Source organism: Sorex araneus, chromosome 4 (genome assembly GCF_027595985.1).
Source record: "Sorex araneus isolate mSorAra2 chromosome 4, mSorAra2.pri, whole genome shotgun sequence".
NCBI lineage: Eukaryota > Metazoa > Chordata > Mammalia > Eulipotyphla > Soricidae > Sorex > Sorex araneus.
The window spans coordinates 163,057,899-163,070,050 of NC_073305.1; the positions used below are offsets into that span (position 1 = coordinate 163,057,899).

At 36.5% G+C, this 12,152-nt stretch overlaps 1 protein-coding gene across 2 annotated transcripts in view; it reads right to left on the reverse strand.

The window, feature by feature from the left end:
- Window positions 1–12,152, reverse strand: part of MAP3K5 (mitogen-activated protein kinase kinase kinase 5) — a 251,880-nt gene that overhangs the window by 129,933 nt on the left and 109,795 nt on the right. The window lies entirely within an intron of this gene.

Consider the following 12,152-nt stretch of genomic DNA (forward strand, 5'->3'; position numbering starts at 1 on the left):
TTATACAGTTTTGCCAGCACCATTTGTTGAGACGTAGTCTTTACTCCAATTCATGCACTCAGCCCCTTTGTCAAAAATCAGCTGAATATATATGCAGGGGGTTGTTCTTGGATATTTAATTCTGAGACACTGGTCAGAGAGTCTGTCCTTATAAAAATTCCATACTGTTTTAGGCACTATAACTTTATAGGATTGTTCCAAGTTAGGTAATGAGATATGCCTGAGTTTCTTATTTTTCAGTATGGTTTTGGCCATTCAGGGTCTTTTATGATCCATATAAAATTTATTAAGGACTTGCCTAAGTCCTTGAAGAATGTCATCTGAATTTGGATAGGGACTGCACTGGATCTGTTTAGGAATTTAGGTAAGATGCTCATTTTGACAATATAGATTCTTTCAATCAAAGAGCATGGAATATTGTTCCCTTTTCAAAGGTCTTTTATTTCTTTCTAAATTGTTTATAAATTTTTATGGTATAGATCTCCTGCCTCTTTTGTTAATTCCTAGGTACTTATTGTTCATTGTATCACTGCCACATACTTCTGGGAGGTTTGTATTACAGTCTCTGGATCTTGGCCGTTGATGGGATTACACAGCTGGCAGAGGCAGTTTGTGAATGTGACTGCCTAGCTACTGGAAAAAGGGGGATCTGGGTGGAGGAGGCCCAGTCTTGATCCAAGCAAGCTTGGAGATCTCAGCCCTGGGTCCCCCACACCTGGGTTCCTCTGCTGGTTCCTCCATGTGTGAGGCTCATCCGAGCGTGTGGAAAGTGGTCTTGAGCATGGCTGTGGCTGGGTTCCAGAGGTCTGCTGCTGAGGCTCTGCTCGGGGTTGGGAGGGAAACCAACTCAACCCGCCCCTCTCTGAGGGGCCCCAAGTGAAGACAGCCAGGCACAGGGGCAGGAGACTTAATGTCATTGGAAATTATTTTGAATGAAAAAAGATTCTTTGCTCTCTTTTTCCTAATTATTTGTATATAAGAATGTGACCAAATTTTTTTGTGTAGTGACTTTGTACCCAACCACTCTACTATATTAGTTTATTGTTTCTTGAAGTTTTTTGTTGACTCTTTTAAGTCTTCCATGTATAATAGCATGTCATCTTCAAATAAAGCTAGTGTAACCTCTCATTTTTCAACTTGGATCCCTCTGATTTCCTTTTCTTCCCTCATTGCTGCTGCTAGGACTTCTAATACAATGTTGAAAAAGAGGAGACAGTGGACAGTGGAAATCCCTGCCTTGTACCTGATTTCGGGAATGCTTTCAGTTTTCACCGTAAGAATATTTGTTGTAGCATGATGGCACTTAATACCTCTATGGCAAACCACAACACCCAAAAGGAGAGAGAGAGCAAAAGAGAATGCCCTGCCACAGAGGTGGGGAGGGGTAGAGGAGATGGGATGGGAGTGGTGGGAGGGATAATGGGACCATCGGTGGTGGAAAATGGACACTGGTGGAGGGATGGGTACTCGATCATTGTATTACTGAAATGCAAGCACAAAAGATTGTAAGTCTGTAACTGTACCTCACGGTGATTCACTAATAATTTTTTTTTAAAAAAAGAATATTTGCTGTGGGCTTGTTACATATGGATAGCCCTTACTATATTGAGAAAGGTTGCTTCCACTTCTATTTTATTGAGGATTTTTATCATAAATGGATATTGGATCTTGTAAGAAGTGTTCTCTTCACTGACTGATACAACATGATTTTGATCTATGCTGTTACTGACATGGTGCATTATGTTAATTCATTTGCATATACTGAACCATCCTTGCATCCCTGGGATAAATCCCACTTGATCGTGGTATGTGATTTTTTTAATATGCTGTTGGATTTGGTTTGCTAAGATTTTGTTGAGGATATTTGCATTGATGTTCATCAAGAAGATTGGTCTGAAGGTTTTTTTTTAAATTTTTTTAGAAATATGTGTGCTTTGGATATCAGTGTAACAGCTTCATATATGTTAGAAAGTGCTAAGGACCAACAGCAGTAAGTCTTCTCTGAGGGTTTGATAAAACTCGCCAGTAAACTGTATAAGAACTTTTGTACTGGAGGAGATTCTTGATTACTGTTTCAATTTACTTGCTTGTAATTGGCCTCGTTAGGTATTCTATTTACTTGTCACTCAGTTTTAGGAGATTACGTTTCCAAGAATCTGTCCACTTATTTTAGGTACTCCAACTTAACTGAGTAGAATTGTTCACAGGAAGATCTCATGATGTCTTGGATTTGCAAGAACACTGGAACTTCTCCCCTTTTTTTCTAATCCATTTTGAGTCCTTATTTTCCTCATGTGTCTGGTCAATGGTTTGTCTATCCTATTTATTCTTTTGAAGAAACAGCTTCTGGTTTCATCAATTTTTTTTTTTTTGCTTTTTGGGTCACACCCAGCGATGCTCAGGGGTTACTCCTGGTTTTGCACTCAGGAATTACTCCTGGCAGTGCTTGGGGAACCATATGGGATGCCGGGGATCAAACCCAGGTCAGCCGCGTGCAAGGCAAATGCCCTACCCGCTGTGCTATCGCTCCGGCCCCTGGTTTCATCAATTTTTTGTGTTGCTTTCCATATTGTTGATTTCTGCTTTGGTTTTCATTATTTCCTTCCTTATGCTGGTGTTTGAATTTATTTGTTGTTGGTTCTCCAGATGTTTGAGATGTGCATTTAGATGGTTGATTTTATCTTTTTCTTCTTTCCTAATGTAGACCTGTATTGCTACAAGTTTCTTGGCTTTTGCTGTGTTACATAGATTTCGATAACTTTTTAAATTATCATTAGTATCAAGGAGTTTTTTTTAAATCTCTTCCTGATTACCTCTTTGATAGTTGTTATTCAGCAGTGTGTTGTTCAGTCTCCAGGTTTCTCCACATCTTTTTATGATTAATTTCTATCTCTGTCACCTGTGGTCTCATAGGATACTTAGTAGTTTATGTTTGTGAATTTACAGAGGTCTGTCTTGTGGCCTAATGTGTGATCTACCCTGGAGAAGTTCTATGTGCACTAGAGAAGAATGTGTATCCAGTTTTTTGAGGCTGTGAGGCCCTGTATAAATCCATGAGTCCCAGTTCTTTTAGTTCATTTAGTGCTCTTATAACTGTACTGACATTATTAATAGTTGATCTATCCAGTGATGAGAGTAGATTGTGAAGTATCCCACTACTATTGTGTTTCCATCCAGATATTTCTTCAGATTGTGTGTAAAAGCTTTATAAATCTTTGCTGATCCTATATTTGGTATGTATATGTAAAAATTACTACTTCTTGATCTACTGTTCCTTTATTCAATAAGCAGTATCCATCCCCACCTCTAATTATTTTCTAATACTTATATCAGACTAAATGCTGTTTGGTCTATATAAGTATGAATGTCCCTTTTTTCTGTTTACCATTGGCTTGTATTATTTTCCCCCTATCTTTCACTCTGAGCCTGTATCTATCCTGTGATTTTAGAAGTGTTTACTGTAAGCAGCAAATGGATGGATTTTGTTTCCACCACTGTGTGTCTTTTGATGGGAGAGTTCAGTCCACTGACATTCAGAGAAAGTATTTATATAAAGTACTATGTTGCCATTTTACTGTGTGGAGTTGCTGCTTCTACAATTGGCTGCCTGGTTTATATAAATGACCTTTCAGTATTTCACTCAGAGACAGTTTAGAAATGGCAAAAGCTGTCAGTTCTTGTCTCAAAATGTTTTTATCCTTTCCTCCCATCCAAATGATTGCTTTGCAGGGAAAGTGGACTCTAGGCTAAAAGATTTTTTAGTGAGTAATTTGAATATGTCATCCTACTTTTTTCTCTCCTGTATCATTCATATGACAAATCTGCTGTGCTTCATGTTGTTTCCAATATATTTAAAGTTTCTCTTTTTTCTAAAAGCTTTAAGAAGTCTGCCTCTCTCTCTTTGGATTCTACCATTTTGATTACTATGTGTTGGCATTATTCTCCTTGGGTTTATTTTGCTTGGCACTCTTTGGGTCTCTTGAATCTGTATATCAGCCTCCATCCAGAGAGTGGGGAGACTATTAGCTATAATGTTTCCCACCACTTGCTCTTCCACTTTCCCACTTTCCTCTTGTGGTATTCCTATAATTCAACGATTATTCCTCTTGCTGTTATCACTAAGTACCTTACATTCTATTCTATTCTAGTGCGTCTCTTTTCTTTTGCCAATTCCTTACCAATGCTGACTTGTATTTTGTCTCAAAGTTTGTGTATATGGTTCTCTATCTATGAAATTCTGCTATGGCTTGTTATTGTGTTCTTTAGTTCCTTCATTTCGTTTTGAATGAAATCTGTCATCATCTGAATCACTCCTTTTTGAGTTGATCAAATTTCTCATTTAATGATTGCTTAATTTCACTGGCCAGTGCTTGCTTAATTTGTGTTTTAGTGGGATACAGAGTTACAAAGTTGTTAATGATTGAGTTTCAGTCCCATAAAGTTCCAATACCCCTCCCTTCACCAATGTATATTTCCCACCACCAATGTCCTCAGTTTCCCTTGCAGCCCCCCTATGCCCCCCATCCTCACTACCTCTATGACATATACTTTCCTTCTCTCTCTCTCTTCTCTCTTTTTCTCTATGCATTATGGTTCGCAATACAGATACTGAAAGGTTATGTATATCCCTTTACCTACTTTCAACACTTAGTTCTTGTCTAGAGTGATCATTTTTAACTATTATTGTCTTACTGGTGCCTTCTCTATCCTAACTGCCCCTCTGCCCCTCACACCCCCCTCCCCACTTCTGGCAATCTTCCAACCATTGACCAGTCCTTCTGGCCCTTATTTTTCCTGCCCTTGGATATTAGGCTCATACTATTTTTACGTCCCCCAAATGAATGCAGTCATTTTATATTTGCCCCTCTCCATTTCACTCAGCATGATACTACCCATGTCCATCCATTTATAGCTTGCTTGATTTTGGTTGCCAATGTAGTGAGTGTTGATTTCAGATACCCATGGCCAGGCTCCAGAGTTTTAATGGGCTGGAAAATTTTCTTGGATTTTTATTTCTGTCTGACACAACAATTGGGTTCCATAGTTTCCCCATAATTTGGGGGGCTTTATGTGGGTTAATGTTGGAGGTTCAGTTCCCAATTACTTAAGAACTGATATATTCAGTTGTTTATACTAGTGGGTTACTGATAATATCTCCGTTGTTCAGATTATTCTCTTTAGGATATGATGCTACTAGAAATGGGGGTTTGAATGAGTAACTCCCTTTAGCTTACTGAGATTATATGACTATATAAAGTCAGAGATGTATGGCTGTTACTGGCTTTAATATGAAAAGTGTATTCAGTAATAATCTCATGTGGACACATTAGCATCTGCTCAGTTTTGGGTTCAGAGAGTTAGAACTGAGGTTAGATGGGGCAACTCCGTGACCTGGGGCTGGTGTCGAAAGAGGAAAGTCCACAGGGTCCTGGGCCCAAGGTTTTCATCCAGAGCCTGGCTGTGTTGAGAGGAAGGGGACTACTAAAAGTGCTATCTGTTTGGAGTTCAATTATACTGTGTCAAAATTTATTATTGCATTATTTATATTATCAAATTCCTTGGTGCAAAATTTCCATATATATTATTATTTCATTGCATTGTTTAGATAAAAATGATAAAAATAAAGAGAGCTATTATGATAAAAAAACTATTCCTTGTAGCAAAGATGATATATCAGTCATTTTAGGCCAAATGTGCCATAGTGTCAGACCACTGCAAAATCCAGGGTCCTGAAGTGCTCATTTATGCCACATTTTGATGTCAGTTGGTTTTACTTGGCACCACATTGTTTTCCCTCAGGAACTGGAGGGGTGGCTTTCTCCTGGAAATAGCTAAGTAAAAAGTACATGTGGTACTGCACAGCTCTTATTTTCCTCTGATAATAATATCAAACAGGATACACAACCAAACCTAGGCTCGCTGGGTGAAAATATATCACATGCTTATAAATACAAAGAGCTTGTTTTTAACAATGTAATAATTTAGTGCCAATGTATTTTCTACCAAAGATATTGACTAATACCAAATAATAAAATACTGCAACTCACTCTAATCAATGAGCATCTATGAAGTATGCGTGGTACTTCAGCATAGTATTTCACATTCTGACAACTCTGTCATAAGAATTAGCTTAAGTTTGTTAGTCAGGAATCTGAAGCATTAAAAAGATTCAGGCATACAGTTTGCAAGTGACTGAGAGGTAACTCTACCAATTTAGCTGGCATCCAAAGCCTGAGCCCACTTCTATATCTCTCTCTCTAGTCATTGTTTAGTACTTTTAGTCCTGATTCATTATTTTTATTTCATAGCTGGTTTTTCTTTTAGTAAAAGGGGTAATGAATAAAACAGAAAGAAAAATAATCAGAAGTAAAAGCAAAGTATATATCTTGTACAGATATATATACACACATAATTAGAGCTGATTTTATATTAAGGATACACTTTGTACCATACACATAACAGAGATATTCTTAGAAAGACTGTCTTTTTCAAACAATTAATTTTATCTATAAAGTTCTATTCAGTGGTAATTTTTCACTATGTATAACAGCTATGCGTCTATACTTATACATCTTATGAGATATACAAGTTGTTAAATTAGTATTTCATGATGTTTTACATCTCTAGGGATATTGTAAAATCATCAGTCATAAAATAATTCATCAGCTATAAAACAGCAAGACAGCATGAGAAGAAAACAAGTAAAAATTCACTGAAGATTTAATTTGAATATATCTTCCATCTTATCAGGTTGAATAACCACCTACCTTTTTTTGTACATAATCCTTATTAAAACATAAAAGTTAGAACGAAAATACAAGAATCCCAAATTCTAAACACTTTCCAGTTGTTTTACCACTAACATATCATTTCCAAAAAATATAATCAGGCTACTTTAATAATCTATTCTAATTTTGACACTATCACAACATATGTTAACCAGTAATTCTTAACCAAAAATTTTATCAACCAAAAATGAATTGTACAGTGTTAATTGTTCTCCTTAGTTTCTCAATACTTGCTCTTCAAAATCAGAAAATCTCTACAATAATATGTCATATGTTGTCATTTTAGGACTTCTATTTGAATAGAATTTCATACAATTTATCATAGGCCAAAAATAATAAAATCAAAGTAAAAATATGAGACAAGAGTGCATTTTTACAAAACAATCATGGGGAAACTATGTTTTGCCCATGTGCCTAGTTCATCTGAGAACTTCTAGTCCCTTAGGTGCTTTCTATGTCTAAAAACAATAATCAACTGGGTGTGACAATGAGTTAGTTATACCAAGAAGTTTTACATCTTTGTGTAATAAAACAAAAATCATCCAAAATCTGGAGACTAACACAAATAATACAATAAAAGGTCAAGCAAAAATTCTATTGGTGGAATAATGAGAGCTAAAACCATGGAGTAAGAAGGGTGCTATTGATAGTGGTAACTAGGAGAAAAATATACCAAAGATAAGAAAAATAAAAAAGGGTTAATGTGGCAAGTGGAAAATAGATACTGGTCTTTATTTGTCAACTGGTTTTTACATAACTCTTCCAAAGTTAAGTCAACTCCATTAATAATGTAAAAACTAAATCTTTACTTGGTACACATTTCTGTTTGAACAGCACTGTCACTGACGTAAAAGAAAATTGGTTGATAAGGTAAGGTTTTCTGTTATTTCCAAAATCATTATGGAAAAATTAACATATTAATTCTATAAACAGACTTAATGCTTTTAATTTCCTGGCTATGGGTCCTTTTGGCATTACAACAGGAGGAACATGATTATTCTAATACAGTATAAGCACCTAATTTCCTTTCAAAGTTCCAAAATTACTTTCCATCTCTTCTTAAGAACAAGAATATCAATATCTCTAAAACCAAATGTGATTTCAAAAATTCGCTGCCTATTCCACATGGAATCCACAACTGTCTTGATATATAAAATTCAGATAAGTCCTGTGTTAAAAGTATACAAACTTTGAAACTTTATTAGCTAAAATGTAGGACTTGATCCATAAAGAAAGAATACTCAGGACTTGAGAACTTCTTCCCCTTTTTTTAGGAAAAGAAAATTTATTGTAGTCAATATCTGCTTGAACATAGATAAAATAATATGCAAGGAGATATAAAATATCTTCACATATGTACTAAGGTCCGTACACTGTGTAATGAATTCCAAGATGTTATTATAAGTTGCCTTAGTAGGAAATAAACTTTAAAAAAAACCTTTACTCTATCCCTGGGGGTTGAGCAGTACATGTGGTTCTGGGGATGTAGCCCTTACACAGTGCTCTGTCTTTTGTGGTAAGATCTTGCCTTCCTAAACAGATTATAATGGAGTTACCCCATATTGATGTGAAAATGGTATTGATACTATACTCTTATTAATATTATACTCTTGGGCTGGAGCAATAGCACAGCAGGTAGGGCATTTGCCTTGCACATAGCCGACCTGGGTTCGATTCCTCCGTCCCTCTCGGAGAGCCTGGCAAGCTACCCATGGTGTATTCGATATGCCAAAAACAGTAACAAGTCTCACAATGGAGACATTACTGGTGCCCACTCAAGCAAATCAATGAGCAACGGGATAACAGTTATACAGTGATACAATATACAACAAGCCATTCCTTTCTTCCAAGCTGACTAGGGCAAGCCAGCTGCAATAACCCAATCTTCCTTGCAAATAATGAATGGATGACAGAACTATTATAAGTATAAACAAGGTAAGGAAGTCTAGGGAAAGTTCTTATAAATGTGCTTTTCAGTCTTTTTTGTCTCCGTCCCCTACCAGACACTGTGTAGTTAAGATGGAATTATGCCTGGTTACAGCCATAAAGAAATCCTAGAACATCCAACCTGAGGGCAAAGCCACCAACAGCAACAATGAGGTGATACATAATAACAGTTAAGTTGAACTTTCAAGCTATCAACTCAGTCTTACATTAGAGTCAGATCAAAAATATATTATCTTATAACTGAGGTCCATTGGAATAAGATATTCTAATAGTTTAGGATGTTATAACCATTCTGATACATCTAGATATATTTATTTTAAAAACTAAACTTCCAACAATAAGGAAAAAACCACCTCATCAAAAGAACAGAGGGAAGAGCTGAATAAAAGACATATAGATGACCAACCAGAACACAATAAAGGTACAGTATCATTGATTATCAGGGAAATCAAGTCAAAATGACAGTGGGAAATTACCTCACACCTGTGATAGTGATCTATACCAAAAGGCCAGAAACAAATGTTAACAAAGAGTGTAGAGGAAAAAGAAACCTCAATATTTGTTGGTAGGAGTGTTCAGTTTCTATGGAAAACAGTATGAAGAATTCTCAAAATATCAAAAACAAATCTAATACATGATCCAGCAATTCCACAGAAACAATGACTTCAGAAGATATGCAGACCTATGTTCATTGCCGAGATAATTATAGACAAGAAACAGAAAACAATTCAAGTGTCCAATGACAGATGACAGAATAAGTAAAGGTATAGGCTCACAAAGGGATACTTCTCATAAAAACGACACTTTGAAATTTGCTAAAACACAGAAGACTGGAGGGGCTTGTAGTAAGTGAAATAAATCAGAAGGAGAAAGATAAATATCAGATGATGCAACTCACACATATGTGGGTTATAGACAAGCAAAGAAGGGAACAGATAAAACTAAATGAAAGTAAACCTGAGATACAGACCACAAATCTAAAGTTACCAAAAAGGAAGAAGTGAGGTGGGAATCAAGGATGGAAAAACTCAACAGTCTAGCAAAGGGATATTGGTACTTCAATGTTGGTTGTAGTATGGTAACATATTTTGAGAAGCCATGAAATTGTATCCTTAAAACATATATAGTAAGTTACCAAATAAATTAAAAAATACATAAAATTATCATTGAAGTTCCTAAAGGTGAAGTAATTTGCCTAAGATTACAATTTTTTTTTAGTGAACTCAGTTTCCAAAAAATCCATGCTTCTTCAATAAGAGTAAAGACATTCTAAAATATTTATTCCTGAGGAATTCAGGAATGAAAGCCTAGGATGTTTTATAAACTGAATCTAAAAAAGTTGAGTTTGGGTTCTAGAGAGAAACAGGGGTAAGGCATGTGTCAAGCAGGAGGTTGCCTAGTGTATGGTCCTCCCCACCCCAAGCACTGCTAGAGTAATCCCCAAGAACTGCTGGATGTGATCCAAAACTCTCTCTACCTTCCCTCATCAAAAAAAAAATGGGGTATACAATATTACTACTGACAGGCATTCAACTTTAAAACCTCCCCAAAAGGTGCACTGAATGTCATTGGAAAGCTACCCCATCCTCCAGGCAGGAGACCAGGAACACCCTCAGCCTTTGTGACTATACTAAAACCTAGAGCCATGTAGATTCAGTTACTACACATATCCCACATACTCTGAAGAGGTGGGGGAAATCAGAGTCCTATTTCAATGAGAGAATACCCCCATACATGCTCTTGTAACTAAACATGAGGAACTAGTCCTATACCTCTGTGTCACACTCAAATACCATTAACAGTAGCACTGTAGCACTTTCGACCAGTTGTTCATCGATTTGCTCGAGTGGGCACCAGTAACGTCTCCATTGTGAGACTTGTTACTGCTTTTGGCATATCAAATACGCCACGAGTAGCTTGCCAGGCTCTGCCTGGTGGACAGGATACTCTCGGTAGCTTGTCAGGCTCTTCGAGAGAGATGGAGGAATCGAACCCGGGTCAGCAAGGCAAACGCCCTACCAGCTGTGCTATCGCTCCAGTCTTTCCATAGTGTAATGGTTATCACGTTCGCCTCACATGAGAAAGGTCCCGGGTTTGAAACAAGGAGAAAACAATCATTAACAGTAATGAAAAAATATAAATTACAGAAGCATAAGCAGTAGTCTATTAGAATGATAGAATGAATAACTGATCAGATCAATACTCAGGTAATGAGAAATATAAAGTTACACTGCGAGTATCAAAAAATGGGGAAACTAAGAAACTCAGTTACACTGGCAGACAGGGACAGAAGTCCAGGAAAAGTCCTTAAGTTCATCAAAATTTTCAAAACTGGTCAAGAATGACCTCAAACAAGCACTCTCTGCACAGCACTGGAAATGAAACAATTACTGGCAATGAAAATTAAACAATAACTAGAAGGTAAATTCAATCACTCAAAGAATTGATTCAAGCGTGAAAGAATCTATACAAATAGAAAAAAGGAGCTAAATAATATAGTAGCAAGCCATAGTAATAGAATTATAAATGCAGAGAACCTTATCAGAGACCTTGAAGACAAAATACAATCCAGCACTAATAATGAAGAAATAAAAGAGAAGTGAAAGAGTGAAAGAGAATGTAAGGTACTTAATGGATAATAGCAAGAGGAATAATCTCTGAATTACAGGAATACAAGAAGGGGAGGAAAAGAGAAAGAGGAAGAATTATTGCCGGAAGAGATGATAGCTCATAACTTCCCCAGACTCTGGAGGGAGGTTTCGGTACAGATTCAAGAGACCCACGATAGTATCAAAAATAGATTCAAACAGAACAACACAAAGACACATTGTAATCAAAATGGCAAAAACTAAAGAGAGGAGTGATTCCTGAGCATAGATCCAGTAGTAAGATCTGAGCACAACCTGATATATCCTAACCTCCCCCTGCAAATAAATAATTTAATGAAATATATAATTAATATAAAATAAAAATTTTAATTAAAATTAATATATTATCATCCACAGGCCTGTTGTATTTTTCCTATTTACTCAGGTCTTCATATCTTTCTGCAAAATTCTGTAATTTTTTTTTTTTTTTTGCTTTTTTTGGGTCACAACCAGCGATGCTCAGGGGTTACTCCTGGCTTTGCACTCAGGAATTACCCCTGGCAGTGCTCGGGGGACCATATGGGATGCCGGGGATCGAACTCGGGTCGGCCGCGTGCAAGGCAAACGCCCCACCCGCTGTGCTATCACTCCGGCCCCAAGTTTTGTAATTTTTTCATAAAATTGTATTTTGTTACTGTTAAAATTTAATTGTATTTTTTGAAACTACTGTTTCTTCAGATTTGTTCTTGCCATATTATATTAATTTCATCAAAATTGTTCACTAAAATCTAAGATATAGTTCCTTTATAAGTACTATAATTATATATAC